The sequence below is a fragment of the Acipenser ruthenus genome, unplaced genomic scaffold (assembly GCF_902713425.1).
Source record: "Acipenser ruthenus unplaced genomic scaffold, fAciRut3.2 maternal haplotype, whole genome shotgun sequence".
Lineage (NCBI taxonomy): Eukaryota > Metazoa > Chordata > Actinopteri > Acipenseriformes > Acipenseridae > Acipenser > Acipenser ruthenus.
In genome coordinates this window covers 67,501-79,846 of record NW_026708157.1, presented here as the reverse complement: position 1 = coordinate 79,846, position 12,346 = coordinate 67,501, and the positions used below count along the sequence as shown (strand labels likewise).

The window sequence follows — 12,346 nt, the reverse complement described above, 5'->3', positions numbered from 1 at the left end:
TCCTGGATATAGTGGGTGATTGTCAAACTCATCCTACAGAAGAGAGGAAATACAGTTAGGAAGAGTAGAACCTACAGGAAATCTTAAATGGTATTATCATTGATCAGAAACGTTATCTGGAATGCATAACTTTAAACAAACACAACAGGATATATCAAAATTCATAAAATTCGTAAAAATGGTTTAATTCTGGATTTGCAAAAGTGTAAGATACTGTAGCGGTGGTGCGAATGGATGGACTGTGGGGGTGTATTTAGACAGGGGAATTTGAAAACAATTTTTGTCCAGTGTGTACTGTGTTAAGTGTTGTGGGCGCCAGGGTTGTATTGTATTTTGTGCGTGTCTCTCTCTCCCCGCTGTTATCTTGCCTGCTGTTTCTGTGCAGTCTGCAAGTGTTGACGTGAGTGCGCTGTTTGTGTTCTGTTCTGTTCTGTGTTCTGAGTCGGGTTCGCTTTTCTCAATAGCTACTTTACCAAACCAACGTAGTAAGACCATCGTTTAGGTCAGTGTTTCCCGAACATCATTGAACTACTAGCTCTTGAACTTCTACTTGAGTTCACGAGCGGTCTGAGGGAATCGTGAAATGTTTGGGTAATGCATTGTGACACCATAGAAACCAAAAACATAATAGTTCACCAAACGAAAAATATATCTGCACACTTGATTTTGCTAAATAATTCATGTGTTTCAAACCTGCCTACGCTCTTAAGAAACCACCATATGATGCACTTCAAGACCGCTAGTTAAGTTGCAGCTTCACGTGGGGTTTTGGGATCGATCGAACACAAATCGATCGAACGCTGCTGCAGTAAACCGTAATAATTAATAATCTTCAAACTCCAAGTACGACTGTTATAGGGAATTGGAGACGTATCCCTATTTAGTGTGGTTCAAGTTAAGAGCTATTCCATTTTAACCTCACTGCCTGGTCTGATCTTTTATTTTCCACCGTCACCGCCGCAGAACATTGCCCATAGCATGCTCAACGCTACAATATTATACTTGAACACTACAAGCAATGCCATCTTAGGTCTTGCATGTTCATTTTAAAATAATGTACCCAAGGCATCGGTGGTCTCTGTATGTGTGTTATTGTGCTTATGAACTATTTTAAATTGCTTACATAAAGTACTCGCATTCATTTATGCAAAATAATTTAACAATGTAATGTGTCAAGGGATAGACAGAGCTGTAAGCCTAGGCTGTTAGCAAATTGGTTGTGAAATTGGTCAAAGCAAACTATATACACTCGTTAGTTCTAAATAAATGTAAATTAAGTAAATGTAATGCAGTTGTGCATATAATTGTCATTACATGTTATGGGATTGGATGTTAAGCATACAGTATATACGGTAAGATTATATAACATTTAAAAGATTATATACAGACGTGCTCAAATTTGTTGGTACCCTTACAGCTCATTGAAATAATGCTTCATTCCTCCTGAAAAGTGATGAAATTAAAAGCTATTTTATCATGTATACTTGCATGCCTTTGGTATGTCATAGAATAAAGCAAAGAAGCTGTGAAAAGAGATGAATTATTGCTTATTCTACAAAGATATTCTAAAATGGCCTGGACACATTTGTTGGTACCCCTTAGAAAAGATAATAAATAATTGGATTATAGAGATATTTCAAACTAATTAGTTTCCTTAATTAGTATCACACATGTCTCCAATCTTGTAATCAGTCATTCAGCCTATTTAAATGGAGAAAAGTAGTCACTGTGCTGTTTGGTACCATTGTGTGCACCACACTGAACATGGACCAGAGAAAGCAAAGGAGAGAGTTGTCTGAGGAGATCAGAAAGAAAATAATAGACGAGCATGGTAAAGGTAAAGGCTACAAGACCATCTCCAAGCAGCTTGATGTTCCTGTGACAACAGTTGCAAATATTATTAAGAAGTTTAAGGTCCATGGAACTGTAGCCAACCTCCCTGGGCGCGGCCGCAAGAGGAAAATCGACCCCAGAGTGAACAGAAGGATAGTGCGAATGGTAGAAAAAGAACCAAGGATAACTGCCAAAGAGATACAAGCTGAACTCCAAGGTGAAGGTACGTCAGTTTCTGATCGCACCATCCGTCGCTTTTTGAGCGAAAGTGGGCTCCATGGAAGAAGACCCAGGAGGACTCCACTTTTGAAAGAAAAACATAAAAAAGCCAGACTGGAATTTGCTAAAATGCATATTGACAAGCCACAATCCTTCTGGGAGAATGTCCTTTGGACAGATGAGTCAAAACTGGAGCTTTTTGGCAAGTCACATCAGCTCTATGTTCACAGACGAAAAAATGAAGCTTTCAAAGAAAAGAACACCATACCTAAAGTGAAACATGGAGGAGGCTCGGTTATGTTTTGGGGCTGCTTTGCTGCGCCTGGCACAGGGTGCCTTGAATCTGTGCAGGGCACTATGAAATCTCAAGACTATCAAGGCATTCTGGAGCGAAACGTACTGCCCAGTGTCAGAAAGCTCTGTCTCAGTCGCAGGTCATGGGTCCTCCAACAGGATAATGACCCAAAACACACAGCTAAAAGCACCCAAGAATGGATAAGAACAAAACATTGGACTATTCTGAAGTGGCCTTCTATGAGTCCTGATCTGAATCCTATCGAACATCTATGGAAAGAGATGAAACTTGCAGTCTGGAGAAGGCACCCATCAAACCTGAGACAGCTGGAGCAGTTTGCTCAGGAAGAGTGGGCCAAACTACCTGTTAACAGGTGCAGAAGTCTCATTGAGAGCTACAGAAAATGTTTGATTGCAGTGATTGCCTCTAAAGGTTGTGCAACAAAATATTAGGTTAGCGGTCCCATCATTTTTGTCCATGCCATTTTCATTTGTTTTCTTATTTACAATATTATGTTGAATAAAAAATCAAAAGCAAAGTCTGATTTCTATTAAATATGGAATAAACAATGGAGGATGCCAATTACTTTTGTCAGTTTCAAGTTATTTCAGAGAAAATTGTGCATTCTTCGTTTTTTGTGGAGGGGTACCAACAAATTTGAGCACGTCTGTAGGTATTTTTCTTAATATAATTTTACTTACATTTTGACAGTCCACTTCAAATTCACACTGGGTGGAGAGGCAGGAAGCCCTATTAAACTCCGTTTCATCTTCACCTGAATTGGAAACCTCTTCATCGGACAGCTGTAAAACAGTAATAATTTAGTGTATAATAAAGTAGATTTTACATTTATTTAAAAGGCTGTGTGGTCCAGTGGTTAAAGAAAAGGTCTTGTAACCAAGAGGTCCCTGGTTCAAATCCCACCTCTGCCACTGACTCATTGTGTGACCCTGAGCAAGTCACTTAACCTACTTGTGCTCCGTCTTTCGGGTGAGACGTAATTGTAAGTGACTCTGCAGCTGATGCATAGTTCACACACCCTAGTCTCTGTAAGTCTCCTTGGATAAAGGTGTCTGCTGAATAAACAAATAATAATAATAATAAAATTCAGAATTCTCATTTTTGCAATCTTTTCTTTTGGGGTGGTTCAAACTACAGTCAGACGTATACCCTTCCCTCATATCAACACTTGTAACATTGTTTATTTTGGTTAGAGGTCTACAATGTAGCAGCCTTCTTCAAGTTCAAAGTAGTATAATTGCTTATAGCCACATTGATCTCAGGGGAATCCTCATGTAACTGGTGTTCAAGACCGCAGGGTGAGTTATATTAAAACATATTTCTACCACGAAAACCATTTGAAATATACAGCATATATATACAGCAAGGTACGGACGGGGATTGAACCCGTGATCTTCGGTTTACGAGACCGACGCCTTAACCACTTGGCCACCGCACCCTTCACAACTGCAAATGAAATCGGAAGCTTGGAGTCTATTGAGAAGGCTGCCCGGACAGGCAATCTGTCTGGAAACCAACCTTACGGTTAACAGCTGAAGCCAAGGATGGGCAAAATAGTCACGGAAACTCTTTAAATAGAAAACATTGGTCTCCATATTTATTTAAAAAACAAATAGAAAATAGGTTGCCAGACATGTATTTTAAATAGAAATTAGTGAATACTATTTTGCAAATAGTATTTTTTTAAAACACTTGACACCATCTACCGGCTGTAGTATACACCCATTTTTTATTTATTTTTTTCATAATAATGAACTGAAAGTTTCAGTACTGCCTCAGTCAACAAGCCTGTCAGTAACCGTATTTTGATCCAAAAGAACTGGTACTTCTATGGCAATAATTACAGTAGTTTTAGGCTGTCTTTGAAAATGAATTAATTTGGAGTTAAGAATCGTACATCTTTTACCAGAAACATTTTGTTTTACATTAAATGGATTTCATATTAGAGTGAAGCTATGGTCGCATTGCTGAGCAAGGAATGACCATAAAACAAGGCACATGCTAATTCTGAGGACACACTCGTTTTAGGTGTTAACCCTAATATTTGCAGCAGCAGCGATGCAATTTTAAAGCTTTTCACTATTTTTCAACTTGTTTTTTACTTAATACAAAAATGCAGTTTATGCTCAATTTGTAATAAAGCAGTACTTGTTATATGATTATTATTATTTATTTCTTAGTAGACACCCTTATCCAGGGAGACTTACAATTGTTACAAAATATCACATTATTTTTTACATACAATTACCCATTTATACAGTTGGGTTAGGTAAAGTACCTTGCTCAAGGGTACAGCAGCAGTGTCCCCTACCAGGGATTGAACCCACGACGCTCCAGTCAAGAGTCCAGAGCCCTAACCACTACTCCACACTGCTGCCCGTGAGTCTGATAGTAATCGTAATATAATCAGAGACTTCTGAGGACACAGACGCCGTTACCCACAGTGACAATTGTAAACAAAAATACATTTCAAGAATCACAGTACAAGTATTCATACATATAAAAGCAAGATAAAATACAATGACTTCAGTTCTAGTAAGTACAAGTATATGACAAAATACGAATCAATCAGAGCAGATAACAGTGTCAGTGATAGTTACATCAGGATATGATTAAATGCAAAATACTACATAACACTTGTGGCAGATTACAGTACAGTAAATGCAGTAAAATAGGGAGAAGACAAGAGCAAGTAAAGCACATTAAGGAAGAGTGATAAAGTGTCAACAGGGAAAATAGGAGTTCTACAGGTGCTGTCTGAAGAGGTGAGTCTTGAGGAGGTGCCGAAATTGATTAAGTTGCGCTATGCACACATGCACATTCATAAAACATAATATACATGCACTCTTTTATTGTAACACTCAACAGAAATGCGCAAGGCAAAATATAAATCAATCTCACTCTTGGTTCATTTATTTGAAGCACCGCCTCGAAAAATGTTGAACGAAAGAGAAACCTCGAAGAGGATGGTTTCGATCCATCGACCTCTGGGTTATGGGCCCAGCATGCTTCCACTGCGCCACCCTGCTACTACCTGACAGTGTACCGCTCTGCAGTCAGTAGAGCATCAGACTTTGAATCGAAATGTCCAGGGTTCAAGCCCCTGTTCGGGCGGTGTTCATTTTTAGCACTATGAATCCATATAGCACAAACAAATGGCAATTTACGCAATGTTTTTGACAATTTTCGTGACCGGTTCCCCTACCCCAGTGATAAAACGTGAACCAAACGTAACGTTGGGATGTATTGCATTTGTACAGACAATTTAAAAAAAAACTGCTGATGTTTAACAGACAGATAAAGCTAAAGCAGTGGCGTTGGTGGTATAGTGGTGAACATAGCTGCCTTCCAAGCAGTTGACTCTCAAAAGCATGTGTTAGTTATTCACTTAATCCGTTAATATATTAGCAGCAATTGTAAAACCAGCATATACTATAGCTAGGATAATAAGTAATAGTGGCAGGATAATTGTAGCAGGTTAATAAATAGTATACATAGCATAAACTAATAAACAACACTTTAATATTACAATATATAAATATAGGGTGCAAATAAAAATGTCAATTAATATGCATAATACATGTTAACAAGTGGCTCTCACAACCCATGATATTATTATTTGTTTATTTAGCAGACACCTTTATCAAAGGCGACTTACAGAGACTAGGATGTGTGAATTATGTATCAGCTGTAGAGTCACTTACAACTATGTCTCACCCGAAAGATGGAGCACAAGGAGGTTAAGTGACTTGCTGAGGGTCACACAATGAGTCAGTGTTCTGAGGTGGGATTTGAATTGGGGACCTCCTGGTTACAAACCCTTTTTTTAACCACTGGACCACACAGCCTCCTGTTATATACGCTGTTAGCAGCGTTGTAAACAATAGCAGTATTCAAGTTGAGTATCAATAACTCGTTAGAAACATGTTCAAATAATAGCAGCACTCAGTGTGTGCATTGTTAGCTCATTAGCATATTGTGTTACAATATTTTGTTACCAAAAAACAGCCCCAAAAAAAGCAATAGCAGCAATCAAGGTAAGTATCACTACTTCTTAATCAACAGGTTAAAATAGAGAGGGGAGGGATAAGCCATGCACACCACATAGACACAATGTAATGTTAATACAAGTCATATTTTGTTACCAAAAAAGCACTTCATGGGTCGCCAGCGGGAACATTCGACACTTTGGAGCAGCAGGAGCGACGGGCCATGCGCCCGGGAGGACATCGCCGTCGGTTCCATGGTGTAATGGTTAGCGCTGAATCCAGCAATCCGAGTTCAAATCTCGGTGGAACCATGCTTTTAAGCTATCAGTTTGGCACCAAAAAAATAACTGTATAATTATTATTATTATTATTTATTTCTTAGCAGACGACCTTATCCAGGGCGACTTACAATCGTAAGCAAATACATTTCAAGTGTTACAGTACAAGTAATAATACAATAAGAGCAAGATAAATACAATGACTTTGGTTTAAGCAAGTACAAGTGTGACAAAATACAATTCAATGATACAGCAGATAACAGTGATAGTTACATCAGGATATGATTAAATACAAAATGCTACAGATTAAACCCTTGGCAGATTACAGTACTCTGGATAGGTTTTCTTTTAAACCAACACATGCTTTCAATTCCTACAACAGTCCCCCCCAAACACAACTCTGGTGGGATTCAAACCCACAACCTTTGAATCACCTCTTAGTGTTTGACTAGAAGTCCAACATTATCCATTGCACCACAGAGCCTCCCATGGGAAGGTATCACGCTAGTTCAGCCTGGTCCTACAAATTGACTAGTAGTTTCACTTGTGTTTATTTTGCTGACATGGATTTCAGGCATGTCGCGCAATCCACCTATCAGCTTCCCTGGTGGTCTAGTGGTTCGGATTCAGTGCTCTCACCGCCGCGGCCCAGGTTCAATTCCTGGTCAGGGAACACTTCTGTTTGTGTTCTGTTGAAGGGTGTTCTGTATGCTTTGCTTTCTCCACTCTGGCCTGCAAAGGCCTATGCTGTTGACAAAAGATGGCCATTTTAATCCGTCTTGCTCAAGTATACACTTTCTTGTTAATTTATATCTAAATTCAATTTGAATATATTCAGGATATCATATATACACATTTCAAAAACAATGACCATTTTTCAACGAAGATACATATTTTTTTTCTGGACTGCTTCCAGCGACCCCACTTGAACCATAAGTTTGTTTTTACAAAAGTGGCAGGACAAAGAAAGAACCCTGATAGCTCAGTCGGTACAGCATCAGACTTTTATTATTATTATTATTATTATTATTATTATTATTATTATTATTATTATTATTATTATTATTATTATTTATTTCTTAGCAGACGCCCTTATCCAGGGCGACTTACAATCGTAAGCAAAAACATTTCAAGCGTTACAATACAAGTAATACAATAAGAGCAATCTGAGGGTCCAGGGTTCAAGTCCCTGTTTGGACAGTGTTTGTTTTAGAACTATGTATTCATATAAAATGGATCTATGACAATTTACACACCGTTTTTGACTATTTGCATGTCCGATCCCCCACCTCCAGTGATAAAACACAAAATAAACGCAACTTTGAAATGTTGCATTTCTAGACCATTGCAACAAATTGTTGGTTTGTAATTGTTGGTATTTATTTTTCCAGTTACGAGGCACAAGTGGCCGGTTAGCTCAGCTGGTTAGAGTGTGGTGCTAATAACACCAAGGTCGCAGGTTAAATCCTCGTACTGGCCAGAGCTTTGGTGAAGGAACCAGGGTGTGTTCTACTTTTTTTCTTGTAAGCATACTGTCAAACCTTTCATATTTCACATTGCTATAGGTGCTGTTTTACATGCTCACCATAACTGTTGTGTAAAAATCTTGTCAGCCCAGCCAACACACAGAAGTCCAGCCACGCTGAAAAAATTTGCCATGTTTTGTCGAACGTAAAAGACTGACCTAAACGTGATTTGAACACAACCTTCGGATCTGGAGTAAGACAAACAACGGGGGTGCTAAAGTATTATTGTTTTCCCCATTGTATAGTGACTATCACGTTCGCTTCACATGCGATAGATCCCCTGTTTGAAACTGGGTGGAAACATCGTAGTTTTGGGCTGCGTTTAAGTAGCATTCTGCATGAAAGAAATGCTATCAAATCAACAACCAAAGTAGCATTTTCGTGCAAGCAGCCCGCCTTGCCTGGGTTCAACCAGAACCTAGATTTACACTCAAAAGCATGTGTTAGTTATACACTTAATCCGTTAATATATTAGCAGCAATTGTGAAACCAGCATATACTATAGCTAGGATAATAAGTAATAGTGGCAGGATAATTGTAGCAGGTTAATAAATAGTATACATAGCATAAACTAATAAACGACTCTTTAATATTACAATATATAAATATAGGTGCAAATAAAAACGTCAATTAATATGCATAATACATGTTAACAAGTGGCTCTCCCAACACATCAACCGATGATGTGTTACAAAAGGTAAGTACAATGCACCGTTAGCAGCGTTGTAAACAATAGCAGTATTCAAGTTGAGTATCAATAACTCGTTAGAAACATGTTCAAATAATAGCAGCACTCAAGGTGTGCATTGTTAGCTCATTAGCATATTGTGTTACAATATTTTGTTACCAAAAAACAGCCCCCCCAAAAAAACACAATGGCAGCAATCAAGGTAAGTATCACTACTTCATAATCAACAGGTTAAGTAGGAGAGTGGGAGGGGAGGGATAAGCCATGCACACCACATAGACACAATGTAATGTTAATACAAGTCATATTTTGTTTCCAAAAAAGCACTTCATGGGTCGCCAGCGGGAATATTCGACACTTTGGAGCAGCAGGAGCGACGGGCCATGTGCCCCGCAGGACATCGCCGTCGGTTCCATGGTGTAATGGTTAGCACTCTGGACTCTGAATTCAGCGATCTGAGTTCAAATCTCGGTGGAACCATGCTTTTAAGCTATCAGTTTGGCACCAAAAAAATAACTATATGGGTAGGTGTTCTTTTAAACCAACACATGCTTTCAATTCCTACAACAGCCCCCCCAAACACAACTCTGGTGGGACTCAAACCCACAACCTTTGAATCACCTCTTAGTGTTTGACTAGAAGTCCAACGTTATCCATTGTGCCACAGAGCCTCGCACGGGAAGGTATCACGCTAGTTCTGCTTGGTCCTACAAATTGACTAGTAGTTTCACTTGACATGGATTTCAGATGTGTCGCGAAATCCTCCTATCAGCTTCCCTGGTGGCCATCCTGGCCAGAGCTTTGGTAACGGAACCATGGTGTGTTCTACTTTTTTTCTTGTAAGCATACTGTCAAACCTTTCATCTTTCACATTGCTCTAGGTGCTGTTTTAATGCTCACCATAGCTGTTGTGTTAAAATCTTGTCAGCCCAGCCAACACACAGAAATCCATCCATCCATCCATCCATCCATTATCATTAACCACTTAATCCTTTACAGGGTCGCGGTGAGCTGGAGCCTAACCCAGCATGCACAAGGAGCAAGGCGAGACTACACCCTGGACGGGACGCCAGTCCATCGCAGGGCACACAGAAATCCAGCCACATTGAAATAATGTGCAGGAGCATTGGTTGTTCAGTGGTAGAATTCTCGCCTGCCACCCGGAGGCCAGTCGAGAATAGGTGTAACAGAGAATCCAGCTGCAGAAGCCTGTTCTCAAGGGTTGTTTTTTTTTGTCCCTGGGCATTACACATCATTAGCACTCGGAGACTGGAATAAACACTCCTTTATTGTTAACTATTTAACTTTTTGCTGCACAACATTATTATTATTATTATTATTATTATTATTATTATTATTATTATTATTATTATTATTATTATTTATTTATTTATTTATTTATTTATTTATTTATTTATTTGTTTGTTTCTTAGCAGATGCCCTTATCCAGAGCGACTTACAATTATATTTCTGTTACTTAGCTTATCTTGTGTATATAGATAACAATTTACAGTATAAAACATTAAACAAAATACATAAAATATAAAAAGCAACAACATAATGCATTATATATATAAGAACATTAGAAAGTTTACAAACGAGAGGAGGCCATTCAGCCCATCTTGCTCGTTTGTAATATATATATATATATATATATATATATATATATATATATATATATATATATATATATATATATATATATATATATATTTTAGCTCAAAGAGCCAGCTGCCCAACGTTTCGATGTGTTGTACATATCTTTCTCAAGGGAACCTGTGTTTGAATCAAAACATTGGAGGTATTTATAGGTTTTTGACGGCATGACAACTACTTGTTATTGTTTACATTCAAATCCATGATTTATTTTTACATGATGTAATGGTGTTCTATATATTGTGACATCATTTTTACTTCTATCTTCGAATCTGAATTAATTCTAATTAACATTACTTTATATAAACTTATATTTATATTATATCATGCAAAGCTGGCTCTGAGGATCAGTCTTGATTTGGCCTCCCCAGCGCATCAGCATGCACAACTTTTGAATTAATTTTGTTTATTTATTTAAATGTTATATATTTATTGAAGTTAATTAGTTCATTCTTTTCTGTTGAGTCCCGCTGCATAATCGTGTTCAGTTTATTTATCCATTTACTTTCTTTTATTCTTCTATATGTCGCATTGTCTAATTTTAGCTGTTCTAATACTACAAACTTTACATCATTTATGTCATGTCCTTGACTGGTGAAGTGCTGTACTATTGGTTCATTCAATTTTTTATTTATAATTAAGAAAGGTGGTTCTGAATTCTTTTATATAAAGTAGTTCCAGTCTCTCCAACATATTTGATTTTATCACATTTTTCACAGGCTATTCCATAAACAACATTGCTATTTTTACAGTAGGTATTAGTTTTTGGTGGATATGTGGTGTTCTTATGTTTAATTATATTTTTACTTTTGTCCATGTATTTACACACTTTACATCTACTGGTGCACATGTTCATAGAACCTATTTTGTAAATTATTCTTTTATGTTTACTGTGAATTAAAATATCACCTAAATTAGCTTCTCTTTTGAATGCTACAACTGGGGCCTTAAGAAATACATTTTTTTAAGTTTTCTGAATTATGTAGAATCCACAAGTGTTTCCAAACTATCTTAGAAATATTGGGCAAAAGTTTAGAGTAAGTCATTACTAATGGGACTTTTTTATCTCTATTTTTATAATCTAGTAGATCATCTCTTTTTAGTTTATCCACTTTTCTTGACTCCATCTCTATAATTCTTTCTTTGTATCCTCTTTTTTTAAGATTTGTTTTGAATACATTTCTTTGTTTTACAGAGTCACTTTCTTTTGAGCATATTCTTCGTATTCTTATTCCTAGACCCTTTGGGATTGCTCTTTTAGTGTGTATCGGATGTGCAGAGGACATGTGTAAATACTGGTGCATGTCAGTAGGTTTACAGAAGAGGTCAGTCTCAATTGAACCTTCTTCAAGTTTTACTATGGTATCTAAAAATTCTATTTCTTTTCTTGTCCATCGAAGGTCCACCTTAATATTACTGTGTTTTTCATTTGCCATACACTGTGTGTGTATATATGCAGGATATATATATATATATATATATATATATATATATATATATATATATATATATATATATATATATACTGTATATATATATTGTAAGAAAGAGCGGTGTCGCCTTTAAGACTACACAACCCAGGAACCTTCGCACTAATGGGCAAGGCGTGGTTTCTGGGTATAAGGGACGGGGCGCGGATCAGCTCGGGGTGATTGGGGGAGCACCGCCGGTTTGTCCTGCTGAATAGTTCCCAGAAGGTTGAGAGTGCATTACGTACTCTTGTAAGGTAAAGTGAACGTTTGGTTTCTTTTTTGAACAAAAGTTGTGTTTTGTTTATACCGTGAGCGTTTATCCTCTTGGTGAGGTAGTCTTTTGTTTTGACATAGTTTAATTTATTTTAT

General features: G+C 37.5%; 3 non-coding genes across 3 annotated transcripts; 2 read left to right on the top strand and 1 right to left on the bottom strand.

The window, feature by feature from the left end:
- Positions 1-3,733: 3,733 nt before the first annotated feature.
- Positions 3,734-3,806, bottom strand: trnat-cgu (transfer RNA threonine (anticodon CGU)). Its single transcript has one exon. It is a non-coding gene; the product is annotated as a tRNA-Thr (tRNA).
- Positions 3,807-7,236: 3,430 nt separating this feature from the next.
- Positions 7,237-7,308, top strand: trnae-cuc (transfer RNA glutamic acid (anticodon CUC)). The gene has a single exon. It is a non-coding gene; the product is annotated as a tRNA-Glu (tRNA).
- A 1,949-nt stretch (positions 7,309-9,257) lies between these two features.
- On the top strand, positions 9,258-9,329 carry trnaq-cug (transfer RNA glutamine (anticodon CUG)). Its single transcript has one exon. It is a non-coding gene; the product is annotated as a tRNA-Gln (tRNA).
- The last annotated feature ends 3,017 nt before the right edge of the window (positions 9,330-12,346 follow it).